The sequence below is a fragment of the Protopterus annectens genome, chromosome 7.part0, assembly GCF_019279795.1.
Source record: "Protopterus annectens isolate FY-2018-M chromosome 7.part0, PAN1.0, whole genome shotgun sequence".
NCBI classification, from domain to species: domain Eukaryota; kingdom Metazoa; phylum Chordata; order Ceratodontiformes; family Protopteridae; genus Protopterus; species Protopterus annectens.
In genome coordinates this window covers 616,215,333-616,234,487 of record NC_056739.1, presented here as the reverse complement: position 1 = coordinate 616,234,487, position 19,155 = coordinate 616,215,333, and positions in this window count along the sequence as shown.

Genomic DNA, 19,155 nt, shown 5'->3' with positions numbered 1-19,155 from the left:
CTTTGTAACACCAGAAACCTTTTCAGTTTATAACAGCACTATTTCAATTATGCCCCTGTGTTTGGGCCTCAGTCCCCAAATTATGTCAGGCTTTGTCCAGAGTTCATGCAGTAAGAGGTTAATATGTATGGTATATCATTAGTTAGTGCCTTCCTTCCTGATATCATCCCAGTGATGTCACAGAATGCCAGACATGTTATGAGGAGGGGGCCATATATATGAGGACAGAACCTGGACATCCTGTGGGAATCTGTACAGTTAAGGGGTCTGTGTATGTGTGGCAATTGTTAACAGACTGTCAAGATTGTGTAGCAGTGTAGTGTGCAAATATTTATTGCACTGTGTAGGGAGGGGGATACATGTAAGTGTCATGGCTCCTTTCCTATCTGACTGTGCATGCTGCTCCAGTTTATGGTGGTCTATTGGCTGTATATGTTTGTAAGGGCAGACTGAGACATATTCCATACTACTACAGGAGTCAGACTACACTGTGAATTGGGGGAAGTATATGTAGGGGTAGTGTGTAAGTGTCAAACATATTTATGTTCACACAGTCATTATACTCTACTGTTCATTTGGCTTACTAGTATGTCACTGTGACTGTGGTAAAATTGGTCGTGGGTATCCAGGCTCACACCAGTGAGTGTTTTTCATATTCCTATAGTGCCTGATATTTTTGCAAATGCATGTGTAATTCCCCATAGCTGACCTCGGGTAGTGTTGTGTCAATCTGACTGTAGTTTGGACAGTGCTTGGTGACATGCTAAGCAGCTCAATGTACTTTTCCCAATGTCATGTTATGTCCAGATATTCACAGGATATCCAGTTGTCTGGCTCATATCTTTGGTGTGGTCTCCATAAGTATTGTGTATGTCTGACAAATCAGTGGGATGATGTGAGGATTTCAGGCACTAACTACTGAGAAGCAACTGAGTCTTGGAGTTGTGCTGTTTTGGTCAATATATGTTAGAACAAACAGTGTTACTGTAGGAAGTGTCTCAGCTTATCTAGTCAATTATTTCAGATATGTCCCTATTTTCATGTCTTTCTCCCCCCACTTTGTCAGGCTTGGTCCAGATTTGTTGCAGAAAGGGGTTCTGAACATACCTTTCAACTGGCCAGATTGTTGGAGAACATCCAGGTTTATTGCTCATATTCTGTCTCTGTTCCACAATTTATTCTAATTTCTTTGGTAAATCACTGTGATGATCTAAGGATGTCTGTTAGTAAATTATGACACATTTTCAGTTCCAGACCTCATTTTCTTCAGAACATGTATGGCGGAACAGACCCTGTTACTCAAACAACTTTCTACATTTCTAAAAGCAATGTTTGAAATATCTCCCTATTTGTGACCCATTGTTCCCCCATTTTTACAGCCTTTGCCCAGATTTCCTGCACTAACAGGTTGAGAGGTATGGTTCTGAGATATGAGTGACTATATGTTATGAGCATGTATGTATATGTATATATATATATATATATATATATATATATATATATATATATATATATATATAAAATGGTTTACTATTGTTTGTGCGAACAACATTCTATCGACTGCAATGTGCCGAAAAACAGAAAGTCGAAGGCACAAGCAGTTTTGTACCAGATAGTCAACTCCACTTACGCGAATGCACAACTGCATTCACATAAGTGGAAATCAACTATCTGCATGGAGATCACGGTACAGTGGGGAGTGGAAATACATCCACATCCCCACTGTAGTGTGAACTCGGAGTTAGAATATATAAGTAAGGGGGTGTGAGGGGGCACAACCCCCCACATGGGGGGGTGCAGGGGGGCTTGCCCCCCTGCAAAAATGTGATAGCTATATAGGAGTTTGATTTACATCAGCTCCTATATGGCTATCACGTGGTGGTTTCGACAACAATGTCGAGTCAAATGCGTCGAGCATTTGGTTCGACATTGTGAACGGTAGTTTTTTTTTACTTTTGGTATTACCATTCGTTTATTTGAACGGAAAATGTTTTTCCATTCGAATAAACAATAGTAAAACATATAAAACATACATCTATAAATAATAAATAGCACAAGTAACAAAAAACTGAGGGTAATGCTACTCAATGCCAGAAGTCTAAACCTCAAAATGCACGCACTCAAGGCACTCCTCAGTATGGAGAAAATCAATATATGTGCAGTAACAGAAACCTGGTTTAAGGCTCCAGAGAGCACCCCAGCACTACCAGGCTACAACTCATACCATACATTTTTGCCACAAAACCCGGACCAAAATACAAAAGGTGGGGGAGTATCCATATTCATCAAGGATTCCCACACCTCCAGGTTAATGGCACAGCATGAAGCTTCAGAGATCATCCACGTGCAACTAACAATGGGCAAAACTGCTATTCAAATTATAGCTTGCTACAGATCACCCTCCATGTCCCAGGACCCCCACTCCACATTCCTGGAAACACTGGGAAACATAAAGGTCCTACCAAACACCCTGATATTGGGTGATTTCAATTACCCAAACATTAACTAGGAGAACTGCTCAAGTACAAACTCCCTTGCCCAACATTTCCTAGAATTTATAAACTCAATCAACCTGGATCAACTGCTCAACACCCCCACCAGAGGTGACAACATGTTGGACCTGGTCATCACCAACATGGTCGACCGGTGTTCTACACCAGAGGTCAGCCCCTTGCTGGTTAGATCTGACCATAAAGTAATCACTCTGGATATCCACATTCCGCCACCACCCCCGGTCAAAGAAACCACTGTGAAAAACTTTTCAAAAGCAAACTTCACTTTACTTAAGACCGAGGTGGGAAGCTTCAAAGCCCCCATGCTAAAGGATAACGTTGTCCAAGCTGCAAAATCCTTTACTAATGCACTCTATGGGCACCTACAAGAATGCATGGATCGTGCTATCCCAAGCAAAAGTAAGACTCACTCCTCCAAGAAAAGGAAACCAGTCTGGTGGACCCCTGCCATAAACAAGCTATACAATAGAAGGAGGAAACTAGTACAGAAAAGAGTAAAATCCCAAGAAGGGAAGACATTCCTGATCAATATCAGCAAAAAACTACATTCCCTCATAAAATCATCCAAGGCTAGCTTTGAAAGAAAAATTGCCATGGACTCCAAAGATAACCACAAGGCATTCTTTAGCTATATCAAGAATCTAAGTGGCAATTCTTAGATCTGCTCGGAGTTAGTGCAGAATGGCACAAAATACACTGAACTGACCAATATAGCCAACATCTTGGCAGACAGGTTCAGTGTAAACTTCACCCCCCTCTCACCCCCAAAAGGGACCATAACTATACCAGAAGAATGTAGTGCCCCTGAAATCACAGACACTCAGGTTAAAACAGCCCTCTCCAAAGCCAAAAACACAGCATCAATGGGACCAGACGGTGTCCCAGGCTGCTTCCTACACAAGCTCAAAGATGAACTAACCCCTCACCTAAACACACTGCTTAAACTCAGCCTCTCCACAGGCTACATGCCCACAGAGTGGTGCACAGCAATGGTTATTCCACACCACAAAGGTGGAGCCACAATGGACCCCACAAACTGTTGCCCTATAAGCTTGCCTAGCTTGGTCTGCAAAGCTATGGAGTGCATCATCATGGATCTCATTAACAAAGACATTGGAAACCTCCAAACACTGGACCCTGCCCAGTTCGGCTTTGTTAAGGGCAGATCATGCCTCCTAAACCCGGTGGACTTCTTTGAGACAGTTACAAAGGCTATAGATGAGGGAAAGGTGGTCCACACAGCCTACCTAGACCTTGCAAAGGCCTTCAACACCATTCCCCACTCAGGTATTATAGACAAGCTCACCAGCCTGAACATAAACCCCTACATCACAAAATGGGTTGCCAAATGGCTCATGGACAGAACCCACATGGTAAGAGTTGCAGGAGCTAGGTCTGACTCTAAACTGGTTACAAGTGGTGTTCCCCAGGGCTCAGTCCTAGGACCCCTCCTGTTTGGCATATACTTCTCAGAGATACAGGCAAGCACAGGAGGACTATGGCTGACCAAGTTCGCAGATGACTGCAAACTAGGGGCTATAATTGACTCTCCGGCTGACACAGACATCCTCCAAAAGGGTCTCACTGAGACAGATACCTGTTGTCTAAACCATGGCCTCAAGCTAAATGCCAAAAAGTGCATTGTCATCCCCTTTGGAAAAAACAAAGTACCCACAAACTACCACATAGGTGGTAGCCCCCTAAATACAGAAGACGTAATAGGGGATCTGGAGACCCAAGTAAATAGTAAACTCTCCTTTGATAATCACATTGCCAAAGTGGTTAGAAAATCCTACAATGTGGTTCACCTAATCACAAAACGGTTTGCATCCAGATCGAAAGAGGTCATTGGTCCCCTCTATGCATCACTCATCAGACCCATCAATGCCCCATTTGGGATGTACCTTACAAGACACCTGCAACAACTGGAAAGACCACAGAAATCCCTCACCAAGAGGATCACTGGCCTCAAGCAGATGCCCTATGCAGCTCGACTAAAGAAACTCCAGCTGTACTCGGTTGCATACCGCCTACTCAGTGGTGATCTCTGCCTGACATACAAGGCCATGTCCAACCCAGAATTGATGGACATGCTCCACCTAAAGAAAAACCATATCCCCTCGAGCCACATGCTCCAGGGATCTAAACCTCACGACAACAATATATAGGACATGCTGGAGGGATAGATTCCTGTCCCAGAGACTTCCCATGCTCTGGAACAAGATTCCAATCTACATTAGGCAGAGCTCCTCACTAACCCTCTTCAAGACAAACCTTAACGAGTGGATGGGAAACAGAAAGTTTACCCCAGAGATCACTTCAATGGCTCTGCTGGGCAGAGGCACAGGGAACTAATCTAAGGGGGCGGCAAAAGCCAACACATTCTGGCTAGGCTTATAAATGCCTTCGGGCAGATAGCCTAGTACCTACCTATGAACCTTTATATATCTATATGTATCTCTCTCTCTTTATATATATATATATATATATATATATATATATATATATATATTTTTTTTTTTTAAATACATTTTTCATATATATCTCTCCATACATATATATCTGTATAAAAAAAAAAAAAAAAAAAATATATATATATATATATATATATATATATATATATTTTTTTTAAATACATTTTTCATATATATGTGTCTCCATACATATATATCTGTATATGCTTTACTATTAGGATCTGATCCTTCGGCTGCTGTGTGTATCTGGCCCCAGTGTCTCCAACACTCCTTGAACCTTCTATCCTACACTAATACCTTGAACAGACCTACCTGGTGAAAGGACTCCCTGCAAACCAAATCCATTCAACTCTTCTATAGCATAAAGAATTGCCATCCTGCTTAATGAACCCTGTTCACTAGGAGGCAAGAAAGTATGTGTTTTAAAGTGGTAATATTTAAACACTTGCTTAATATCTAGTGTATGTACTATATGCTACCTTAGCCAGGATACCCAGCAGCCATTCTCCCCTCTCTATCCCCTAGCACTTAGATGTTTATCACTTCTGTGCTGCCTCCTGAAACTATCCTTAGGAGCCTTCCCAAACCTTGATAGATCTCACTGCTCGCTTGCCTCTGTTGCTATAACTCTATCTGACCACTAGATGGCACTCTAAACCAGGATAGTACCTAACTCTTCCATTCTTCCCTGATCTCCAAAGTATTTTAACGTTCTGTCCTAGGCTTGTGAACTGTCTTTCTGCCCTATCTCTACCTGCTACTTTCTGCTTACTTTGCTTTGCTACCCCTTACCTTCACAACCAATATTACCTATCCCCCTTGACCTACCCTGTCTCAACTAAGGAACTCAGTAGTCAACTGCTTACTGTTAGGATTTTTGCTGACTGGCTCACTTACCTGTCTGAGCTCGGCTTTAAGCCCCTTAATCTATCTGCCCCATAACATATCTTCTGCCTTTACCCATATTATCTACTCTAACCTCTGCCTGTACTTGCTCCTTTCTCTAATCCCTCCTAACTTAGTACCTCACCTCCACTTCAACCCCTGTTTGCACCAACTTGGCCCCCCCCCCTTATATAGTACCGCGTGATAATCTGTGCTAATGTAACTTAATAGCCCCTCCTGGTCTTATTGCACACCTCTCCTTTCCCCTCCCACCTCACATCCTCTCTACTCCTATAAAACCCTTCTATCTGGCGAGCCGCCATCTTTACTATTAGGAGCTGATCCCTCGGCTGCTGTGTGTATCTGGCCCCAGTGTCGCCAACACTGTAAGTTGCTGTGTGATACAACTGCATAACTTTATTACCTGGACAATCTGTATGGCTTTTGCCTTGTTTTTGGTTATTAGAACTTAAATGATATGCTGTTCATGGTGTAATAACCATATTGTATTCTGTTTCATGTTTTTATAAGGAACATTTGCACTAATTACTGGGTGTACCACGTGGCATTGTAGTAGCCTACCTTGCACCTGTGTGTATGAGCTCGGGTCTACCAGTTGTATATTACTGCATTATAGAAGGTTAGGACAGCTCGGTTCTTGTTTTAAACAGTGCTGTAGGTTTCTGTAACTGAACAAGCCTGTTTTTATGGTCTTACCCATGTTAACCGCCTAGTTTTGATGTACCAACCTTACCAGATTATGTGCGTTTTGACTCGTGCTTTTATCCTCTATACTACTTTTTGTATTTCCCAAGTACTTGCGTCTGTCTCGTGGTTTGCCCTCTATAATACTTTGTGTCTTCCCAAACAATTCCAATCCATCAACCCCCACTCGTACATTTAACTGAAAAATAGTGTGTTCAAATATTGCTATCTAATTAACAAAGCTACCCAGTGTAGTACAGAAATTATTGAAACACTGTGTACTACTCTTGGCTTCCAACAAGGAAAGCTGTTTATTGCTCTGCTCTATCTAATGAACGGTAGACAACAGCATGTTTTACCCAAAGGTGAAGGAGCGCTACAAAGTTGTCTTAGTTTGAGCGTGATTTAATATGTTGTTCTCCAATCAAGGTAATCCATCAACCCCCACTCGTACATTTAACTGAAAAATAGTGTGTTCAAATATTGCTATCTAATTAACAAAGCTACCCAGTGTAGTAGAGAAATTATTGAAACACTGTGTACTACTCTTGGCTTCCAACAAGGAAAGCTGTTTATTGCTCTGCTCTATCTAATGAACGGTAGACAACAGCATTTCTCCCAAAGGTGACTAGCCTACAAAGTTGTCTTAGTTTGAGCGTGATTTAATATGTTGTTCTCCAATCAAGGTAAGCTATTCTATAGCTCTAATCTATCTAGTGAATGCTAGACAATAGCGTTTTTTGACCACACGTGCAGGAATGCTGCAAAGTTATCTCTGTCCGTGGGCAACAGAACTAATGCTACGGCTCCTCAGCTATTAGCGAAACAGCTTATGTTTTCTTTGGCCGCAGGGCTTATCTTGTCCAAGCTTCCATGTCTGCCTGCATCAGTGCTTGGGCTAGTACTATGAACTGAGTGCATGCTCAAAAACATAGTCGTATCTGCTAAACTGTAATACAGCACTGCTAAGACATCAAAAGAACATAGCCTCCCCACTTAACCTAATATATGTTAGTTTTTCACTATCTTGGGCACATGGCATACAACTGCCCTGCTTACATGCTAGCTTGGTAAGTTGCTTAAGCAAAGACTGCACATATATATTTCTCACTAGCTTCTCTCATAATTAACTACCTTAGCTTAGTGCTCTCACCACTCAGAACCTAGCTCCTTTTGGTTGTATTTATTAAGTATTGCCTAGCTTGACTATTGTACACTGCTTAGACCTTTCTCTGTTTGTATGACTACTCTGTACCTATTGCTAGCTTGAATATATGCTGAGATGCCCTGCATTCCATCTGCTAACTTTACAATGAACATTTTCAAATGTTTGCTTGAATAGATGTTGGTATGCTTTGCTTTGTACCTATATATGTTGCTATGAATATTTTTCAACTGTTTGTATGAACTCAAATGCACTGCGTACTACCACTACTGTATTTTAATACCTGTTAGTTTGTTTGAGCCACATGCTTGTCTGCATTACCCTATCCTGACTATCTCTTTCTTACCCCATTCACTATTTGTTTTTTTTTTCCTTGTCCCCACTGTTCCTAGGTTTGAACCTTCTATCCTACACTAATACCTTGAACAGACCTACCTGGTGAAAGGACTCCCTGCAAACCAAATCCTTTCAACTCTTCTATAGCATAAAGACTCGCCATCCTGCTTAATGAACCCTGCTCACTAGGAGGCAAGAACGTATGTGTTAAAAGTGGTAATATTTAAACACTTGCTTAATATCTAGTGTATGTACTATATGCTACCTTAGCCAGGATACCCAGCAGCCATTCTCCCCTCTCTATCCCCTAGCACTTAGATGTTTATCACTTCTGTGCTGCCTCCTGAAACTATCCTTAGGAGCCTTCCCAAACCTTGATAGATCTCACTGCTCGCTTGCCTCTGTTGCTATAACTCTATCTGACCACTAGATGGCACTCTAAACCAGGATAGTACCTAACTCTTCCATTGTTCCCTGATCTCCAAAGTATTTTAACGTTCTGTCCTAGGCTTGTGAACTGTCTTTCTGCCCTATCTCTACCTGCTACGTTCTGCTTACTTTGCTTTGCTACCCCTTACCTTCAGAACCAATATTACCTATCCCCCTTGACCTACCCTGTCTCAACTAAGGAACTCAGTAGTCAACTGCTTACTGTTAGGTTTTTTGCTGACTGGCTCACTTACCTGTCTGAACCCAATCCGTTCATCCTGCGGGTTCACTCCGCTCCCCTACCCTGCCCCCAATTCTCACATGCCCCCAGCACCTCTACATTTATACCTAACAAACACCACCTACCAAATCTACTATCCAATCACAGTGCTCTTCCTATTACCCCACCCCTTATTCTCTCATCAAAAAATACTCCTCCTCTTTTCCCCTCCCACTACTACTCCTCCCACTCCAACTCCTATATCTTTATATGCTTATTCTTCCATTGTCCTTGTCTACAATATCTAACTCTCTCCATTCACTTCTAGACCTTCCCTTCTTAACTAGCATACCACATTATTTTTCTCTTCTCTGTACTTTACCCTACCCTATCCTAACATGCCCAACCAACTCCCCTTAACTATCCAACTCCTCAGCTCCCTTCTCATCTTACTAATACCTCTGTATCTTGCTACTTCTTACTCCCATAAAGCTCCTGCATTCCTCCCTCCTACTCAGACTATCCCTAACACCCAACTACAATCTTTCCAACTCTCTCACTTTCACTCCATATCCTCCTCCCTTATTCCACCCAACCTACTGCACCTTTTTCATCCCAAACTATTCTCTACCTCAGCTAAAACTCTCTCTCTTAAACTTCTGCTAACCCCAGACAAATACCTACTACACAAACCTTACAGACTAAAACTTATCACCTGTAATGTCCTAGCCTTATCTGGAGACATTCATCCTAACCCTGACCCTTGGATCAGCACAAACTACTCCATCCCTCCACCCTCTCCTTCACCCACAACAAATAACACTCCCCCCTTTCTCTTCTCCTCCCACTTCCCCTCTTAGCACTCTTAAGATCTTCACTATCAATGCCCAGAGCCTTAACAACAAATTTCACCATGTTCAAGCCTGGATTAATCACAATCAACCCGACATCCTAGCCATCTCTGAAACTTGGCTAAAACCCCACATTACTGACTCTGAAATCTTACCTCCTGGTTACCACATCCACAGAAGTGACTATTTAAACAAAAAAGGTGGAGGCTCTGCTCTAATCTACTCCAATCTTCTCTCTCTAATTCCTCTTCAAATCCCTACCCCTAAATTCAAAAATTCCGAAATCACAGCAAGCCTTCTCCGTTTGAATAAACATAAAAATATGTGCTTCATTTCCTTATACATCTCCCCAGGCAACAATATCTCCACCCTTGAAGATATTCTATACTGGGCCTCTACTGAAATAAAATACGAAACCTATATTCTAGGCGGTCAATATCGACTGGAATAAAATCAACACGCCATCCCCCTCTCTATCCATTAACCTTCTCAACTTCACTCAAGTAATCTTTTCAACAACTCGCCCTAACAAAAATCACCCCCAGGGTCCATCATAGATTGGATTCTAGTCTCCCATCCAAACAAAATCATTGTCTGTGGCACTATCCCTGCCACCTTCAATGACCATCTCCCTGCCTTCATCCATCGATCAACTAGCTCCATCCGACACCATCTCTACGTTCAAACTTGTAACCTCAGCAACTTCAACCCCTTAATTTTTTCTAACATCTTTAAACAAATTAACTGGCAATCTCTAAACACTCTCCCACTTAACAACGCTGTTGAGCATTTTAACTCTATCTTGATAAATACTCTTAACTCCCTAGCCCCCCTAAGAAATAAATGAATCAAAGCTAATTCTGCCCCATGGCTGACCAAAGAAACAAAACTAATTATGCACCACAGAGACAAATCCTGGAAGCTCTATCAGAAAAATAAACTGTCCTCTGCCTTACTCCAATATACCCAACTCCACAACCAAGTAAAAAATCGTATTACCAAGGACAAAAAAAACTACTATAATAAACTTCAGTCCAACAACAATAACAACCCAAAACAATTCTGGAAATTGATCAACTCCCTTCTCCATCCCGGATCACGGAACAATCCCTACCCTGACCCTAATCTATCTGACAGTGAACTGAGTTCCCATTTCAACACCTTCTTTACTGAATCCATAGCTAAGCTAACTAAAACATTCCCAAATAAGAACCCACCTAACTCCCTCTTCACAACGCCCAGCAACCCAAACAGCAATCCCCTTAATTTCCATCTCAAACCTGTTTCCACCATTTTTATAAAAAAGCTTCTATCCAAGCTAAAGCCATACTCTAATGCCCCTGACAACATTCCCTTCTCCTTCCTCAAACATGCAGGTGAAGGTATTGCTCTACCAATTAGTATTCTGATTAATAGATCCTTAAATGAGTCATACGTACCGAAACTCTGGCGTTCAGCCTACATTCTACCTCTTCACAAAGGAGGCAAAAACACCACTATTTTTAACTTCTGCCCCATCGCCCTACTCTCTCCAATACTTAAATTCTAGAAAAATGTGTCCACCACCAAATTTTACCTTATCTAATTCAGAATCACCTCCTAACACCCACCCAGCACGGCTTCCGTCCTGGTCACAGTACCATAACTGCCCTACTATCCTTCCTAGAAACTGTCAATCAAGCACGAGACTCTGGACTCATTGTATCCACAGTACTGCTAGATCTTTCGAAAGCCTTTGACACCATTTCCCATACGCACCGTCTTTATCATCTGACTAACCTCAATCTCTCCCCTAATACTCTATCCTGGTTCTCCAGTTACCTATCTGACAGATCTCAAGCTGTCAAATGGAAGAACTCCTCCTCTTCCTTCTTGCCTACACCTACTGGCATTCCTCAGGGGTCCATCCTTGGACCCATGCTTTTCAACATCTTTATAAATAACCTTCACACTGTCATCCCCGACACCACAGTCATCCAATACACTGATGACTCTACCTTGGTCTGTTCTGCCCCCAACTTTCCTGAACTACTGACCAAAACTCAATTAGCCTTTTCCACTACAGAGAACTGGATGCACCAAAACCACCTTTCACTCAACTCCAATAAATCTAAAATACTAATTTTCCTCCCCTCGAAGGTTTCCTCCTTGGACAAAAACACTTTCAATGTCCTAAGCCAAACTAACACTGCCATTGAAGTGGTCCCCTCTGCAAAACTCCTTGGCATTACCATAGATGAACACTTTAAATTCGATCTTCACATACAACAAAACATAAAGAAAACCCACCAAAAGCTAGGTATATTATATAGGAACAATCATTTTCTTTCCAACTCCTCTAGGCATACCCTGGCAATCACCTACCTCCTCTTCTATATGGAGCCCCTCTTCTAACCAATCTGTCTGCTACCAACACCTCTAAGCTCGAAGCTTGCTATAATAAGATCTCTAAATCTGCCACCAAATCCGAAACATCAACTCACCACTGCCTCAGCCTACAATCTCTGAACTGGTTAGAACTCCCTAACCACCTAGACTATCTGCAACTAACCACCGCTCACAAACTACTATTCTCCCCTGATAAATGCCCAGCCTTAAAGAACATCCTTCCTCCATACATCCCTAACAGATCACTGAGATCTGAACACCAAAACCTAATCTCCATTCTCAAACCCAAACGTCCTGCTGGCCAGCTCCTACTTTCCTTCTCTCTAGGTATAAAATGGAACTCTCTGCCTCCTTCTCTTAGGACTATACCCAACACTGAATCCTTCAAGACCCAACTTTTCCTGCATCTATCTTCCAAATGGAAATGTTCCTGCTTTCACCCCACATAAATTCTAGGGATTCCCCACTAAGCTCTCCTTACTCCTGCTCCACTATACTCTCATGCTTATTCTTATTGCTCCAAAGAACCAGAACTAGCAGACTTTAATTGACTCCAAGCATGTAAATATTGTAATCATCTGAAAAAAAAAAACAATTTCTGTTGTTAAACTGTCTCATAATGTATACTACACTTTGCAATTCTTGAATGTATGAATCCTACTCTTGTATTTCACTTTGTAACATTTATTTACATTTTTCAACCTTTATTGTATTATATTGTTCATGGAGCTTTTCTCCCCGGGCCTCCACTAAAAATGGGCACTTCTTGGCCCAGTGGACTTCCCCTGTAATCAAACTGATAATAAAAAAAATAAAAATAATAATATATATACAAAACCTGGGTGATTCCACAGAGCTTTTTCACTACTGTTGAATGACTCTACTGAATGATATATTTGAAAAAGCATCAAACACTTTTACATCTCATGTGGTGTAGTGGTACATTGCTCTCACTGTAGTGCATGGGGTACTGAGTATGAGACTTGGCAAGGCTGATTGTTTTGTTGCTAGGCAGAACAGTGGCTGATGGAAATAGAGTGATTAAAGCAGCTTTAAGTGGGTTTGCTTGGGTCTGCATGACGCTAAACAATGCCAACATATGGTTAACAGTAAAGATGCTTAATCCGTTTTGGCTTCACTTAGCATCTCGCAAACTCACTTACTCCCAGCTATTCCTGCTTACATCTGCACTAACTTCTTTAAAAGAAAAGAAAAAGAGGTGATAGGAAAGTGGTGGAAAAGGGGTGCACAGAGGGAAAAACAATATGAAAGGTAGCTAGGGATAAGCAGGACAGGTGTAGGGAAGGTCCATAGCTGTCTATTTCTTATACAGCAACAGCTATGCATTTGTACAGAATATGGAGGTGAATATGGACACTCAGACCACAGAGAGAGGATTGAGGACAACAAACGTGTTGTCAAGCCAATTGGACCAGATTACATGTCCGGTGGATATGAAAAATGGACAGCTATGTATGTGGCAATAATTTTTTGGGGACAGATGCCCTTTTTTTCTTCGTTAAGGTGGGAGTGGGATGTTGGTTAAGGATTGTAGGTAATCCTGGGGAGGTAGATTGGGTAGGGAGACAGACAAGACAGACAGAACAGCAGATAGTACAGTTTACCCCCCAAATGTATGACACATTTGGGGGGTAAACACCTTGGACTGGGAGGGCATTTGGAAATCAGAGGCCCACGAGCCCCCATATGGATATGGTGGGACTGACATCCCCACCTGCAGGCAGTCATGACTACACCTTCACAGCCCCAATGGGGCTATTGTCCTGTACATCAGATACATATATCTCAAACAGTAGAGGCCCCCTGACTGATCGCTGGGGTACAACTTTGTGGATGAATCTACTATTAGAGGTGGGTTCTACTACTTTGACTGAGTGGCTACTATCATTGGGCCAGTTAGCTACCCATCTGGTAACCTGCAGTTTGGTGTCTAGCTGTGTAGGCTTATGTATCTTGTCCACCTGGGGATTAGTGTGAGAGGATTGGGCTAGATGAACGTAGGCATTGTTCACCATCTTCCCCTCATCCCTGTGTTTGTTGACCACTGCAGAGAGGTCAATCAGGTTTCACAGGCCTGATCTCCCTTTGACAGTACCATGGTGTGTGGGCCCAGGGATTTTGATGTTGTATATGTCCCTGTTCATAATGTCCTTGATATTGCCTCCCATACCCTTGTAGAGCAGGCTAATTAGGCTGATGTGCATCATATTGGCTGGGTTGGTGGATTGCTCCACCTTTGTGTATAGGGATGACAGTGGCTGTCTTCTGTGCAGGTGGGATGACACCGGTGCTCAGGCTTTGGTTGACTACAGTGCGGAATGGATCTGACAGCCCATGCCTGTGTTCATGTAGGATGCAGCCAGGGATGGTATCACGACTATGGAGACCTCTGTGTGTTGCCTTTGAGAGGGCATTACAGACCTGCTTCCTGATGATGAGGGGAAGGGTCAGGTGCTGTACATGCACATGTGTACCACTGGGGGACAGGGTGGTGGTGTTTACACTTCACCTGTCTGCAGCCCATTGCCTATATCTGTGCCATATGTGCATGTGGTGTTACTGACCACCACTCTAGAGCAGATTTGTGTGTTTCCTCTGGAATTGCAGACACATGTGTGGAAGGCCTAGTGATTTTCCTTGGTGGATGTGTCCAATTTGCACTCAAAGACAGCCTTAGGGTACATCACCTGTGCCTTTATTTGCTTGTACAGACCAAGGTGACATTGCTTCCGATGAGGCACCTGTTACTTCTTGGCCTATCCAGCAACTGTTTCCACTTATTATAATATTTGTGTATTACTGCCGTCCACCACAGGCATTTACCCTACCTTGAGGGAGATGATGTTGTCCTGTCAGGTACTGCTGAGTCCATACAGCTATGTGGGTGCCCACATTGTATTGTGGTGTGGGTCTGGACACTGCTGCTAATTCCAACAAATGGGAAGTTGACTGTACAGCTACATCTACCTACTCTGAGGGGATTTATAGTCATTTGTGTACAGATCATTCTGTTTGACACTGTAAAGGGGGGATGGGGAGCAGGGAAGATGGTGACCTGAACGGTGATGGTTGTGTAGTCAGATATTACCATGGGAGATAATCATATTGCCAGGTTCGTTACAGGCCTACCCTACAGAACACACTACTGTACTAACCTGAAAAAGCTTGGATGGATAGAATTCCCACACTTTTTTCACCAGTCCCAACTCATAGAGGCCTTCAAAATCCTTAAACAACCTGAGAATACCCCAGCACTAAAAAACTTAATGACTCCCTACTCCAATCTAAGCTGCCTTCGTTCAGCAAACAGATTCCTTGTCCAAACAACTAAATCTCTCAACCTAGGTGGTGACGCTGTTGCCAACACCACTGGTAAAATATGGAACTCTCTCCCAAATAACATCACGCTTGCAACTTCTCTAAGTCAATTCAAAAATAGTGTAAAACTCCACTTCAAGTCACACTGGCTATGTCCTTGCTCAAACCCAGACTAGCTCTGTGCCATTAACTAAAACATAAACAACTAGCTAAGATGATAAGTACTTTGTATACCGTGATAAAGAAAGATGTATCCTGTCTAACTCTATGTCATTATACTGCCTACCGTCCTTGCTAATATGTTATTAATGTTACATTTGTAGTAATCTCAGAAATAGTAATGGCAGTCTTGTACTTGTATGTAAATAGCCTATGTTTTTGTTAAGTTCTTTCAGCTCATTTACTGTACCTAATTATCAATGTAACTCTGTTGGAGCTTTTCTCCCCGGGCCTCCGCTGAAAAAGGATATGTATCCCGTTGGACCATCCAGGTTAACAAATGTAAAATAAAATAAATAAATAATAAATAGATGGCATTTTTAATTTCTCCAGGTCTTTTGGGTTTCTAATACCGTGACGGGAATAGATCCCATTCCTAAGTCAAAGTACGATTAAATTTCATGAAATTAGTATTGTTTTACTCTTTGATGTCAGCCAAAAGTGCTCTTCACAGCACCCGCAATGTGCCCAGTAATGACTCCTTCTGCAATTCGTATGGTGTTACATGAATTGGTAACATATCTAAATACGATTGTAAATTCTTTTTTATAAGACCCGTTGTTCCTACTACTATTGGAACTGTCTGGGTATCTTTCTTCCACATGGCTCTCATTTTTTCCTGCAGATCCAGGTATTTTATGACTTTGTGTCTCTTTGTACACAAAACACTGTAGTCACTGGGTGTGGTGATTTCAATGATCAGTGCTACTTTTGTCTTCTTTTCTTGGGCCACTATATCTGGTTTTCTCATATCTATCTTTTGAACTGTTGGTATTGGGTGATCCCATGTGATATAAACTTCATAATTTTCTATGATTCTTTGTGGCTCATGTTTCCAGTGTTTTTTAGCCACTTTGATACCATAATGTTTGCGCAATCTCCAGTGTAACAATCTCACCACATTATTATGCCTTTCAGTATACAGTCCCTCTGGCATTAATGCATCATAACCAGCAACAAGGTGTGTGACTGTTTCCAATTCAGTTTTACAAAACCTACATATGTCTGTTTCTCCCACATGTTCAATGGACTTTGTAAACCAACGTGTATATAGCCCACTATCTTGGGCTGCCAATAGTGACCTTTCATTTTTGGTTTGAATTTGCTTCTCCTTAACCATTCCTGTGTTCATTCTTGATCAACATCAAGCTCTTCCAGAAGTTTTCTATACTTGCAACTATATGTTTTTTACACATTTCTTACCTTCTCATCTGGTCCTTCATCTTATGTTCTTTCTTTTGTTTTTTTGGCACATTCAGTTACTGCCTGTTTTTATGCACTTCTGGTTTGATTTCCATTCCTGCTTAATGTCGATATGCTTCTGCTAAATTAAGCAGAGATGTCATCTTAGATTTATTCTCCTCATGTTTCAAAACTTTCACTACATTGGGATCTTGTGAGGTCAGTAAATATGTGACTGCAGATCTGTACATCACCTGGATGACACTGTAGGAGTGCTACGGTGGCAACTCATGTTGGTTAGGACCAGGTACATGAGATTCCCACCTGCCATTGGAGTGTTGACCGGCTGATCCACTGCATTGCCATTGACAAATCTGAGGACTCTATGTGCATTCATGTTCAGGTGGCATAGGTCAGGCACACTGTGGTTGGGTATTTGAAGTCAACCAAGAGCAGGGCATTCGATTGACCCCTGACAGATTCCAGCAGGTCACAATAGGTGTGGTGGGTGTCCATAGTCACGGTTGCAGGCCTGTAGCTAGCTATGATTTTAGTAGGTGTTTTTTCTCAACTGTTAACTGCACTCGGGATGTCACCCATGCAACATACTGTTTGGCCAGCCAGGAGGTGTGTATGTGTATGCTAATGTTCAACACTCCACCTCCTGTGCCTTTGCGGGCCTCCATTTGAGGACTGAATGTATGATGGGATGAGGGACGTGGCAAGGTTGATGTGCTCTCCACAGCTATAAAGCAGGTATCAGTGACTGCACAAACATCAGCATCCTACAGGAGAAGGTGCGTTTGTATTGGCATCGGTGTCATGGTACGACAGCTAGCTCTTGTTAGAGCAAGACATCTGCACAAAGGCCAGTAAATAGTGTCACTTTCTGAATCTGGCTGAAACATACTTATTTGCCAGCAAAGATGATGTCACATTCACAGGTGTACTCTGCAGAATATGACATCTGACAATTTTTATTTTATTTATTTATTTTATTTTACATCTGTTAACTGGGGGTGTCTGACTGAGCTGAAAAGGCCCTTTTTCAGCAGAGGCCTGGGGAGAAAAGCTCCACATAGAAAAATTACAGATACATATAGATATTTAGACATGATCAGTATATACAATGAAATGTATCCTAATTTGTTATGACTTCAATCTTTAATGGGTTGCCAGTGATGTGCCAGACAATACACAACTGTCTGAGTCATTGACTACAAATATGAGGCAGACGTGGTCAGTCTGCAAAACTCTGGACAGTTGTCAGGTATGGGGTCCGTATATCACATACAGTTCAATACACACATCTCCACCTGTCATGTAGTATGCGCATACCCTATGTACATCTCTTACATTTATTTGTAAGACAAGCATATCCATCAGAGTAGCATTCACATGTGACATATAAGTAATTACAACATCCCAGGTATCTGGCCTATCAGTGACACACTCAGTACTGGACAACAGAGACTCCATTAGAAGTCACACATGAGCTGACCTTTGCTGGGGTGGCTCAGGGGCCAGAGATGTGCTCCATATCAATGCAGGCAGGGCAAGCAGTAATGGCCATGGGTCCTGGACAGCAGCATGTGAGTCCAGCAGGTGTTGTTGTGGCCGAGGGTTACTGTCCCATTTGCCATCATTGCAGCCCCCTTCTGCATTCTATTACATGCCTATATGATTGACATACCTGTTATAGTGCTCAAGACTTCTATCACAACAATGCAAATGGTTAGGTTTGTGTAGTCACAGTCTGTATTTGTGTAGATCAGTTGAGACCTGTGTTGCATAGGCAGCAGCTTGCCTTTTGTAGGTACTGCTCATGAGCAGGTGATGGCCTGTGCACCAGTTGATGTCTCCCACTTGCTACTTTCATCCAGAGCAGCTGTGTTGCTAGTTGCTAGTTTAACAGTGTTCATCTAGACATACATTTTCTGTATGACTCGACGTCTGATAGTATTATGTCTCTGACATACCTCTCAACTGTCCTGATGTCCACAGACTGACAAGGGGTTTGCCTGTTATGTTTGATCTGTTACTCTGACAACGTCTGTTTTTGTGGAAGCAGTAGGATAATGTGAGGATTGTAGTCAGAGTAACTGTTGACATCCATTGGTGTTTCAGACATCATCTCCTTCAGGGATGTTATGTTACAACAAAGCCTGTAACACTGTCAACTGTTTCAGTTTGTAACACCATTATGTGAGATATGGCCCTCTTTCTGGCCCCCTGCCCCCCAAGTATGTCATGCTTTGTCCAGATGTCTTGCAGTAAGAGGGTCAGAGGTATGTGATATCATTATTTATTGACTGCACTCAAGGTATCACCCAATTGACTTAGCAGACCCCTGGAAGTGGTATGCAGCAGTGACAATGACTATGGTCTCACACCCTGGGCATTCTGTGCAAATCTGTACATATGAGAGTTATGTATGTCTGGCCATTGT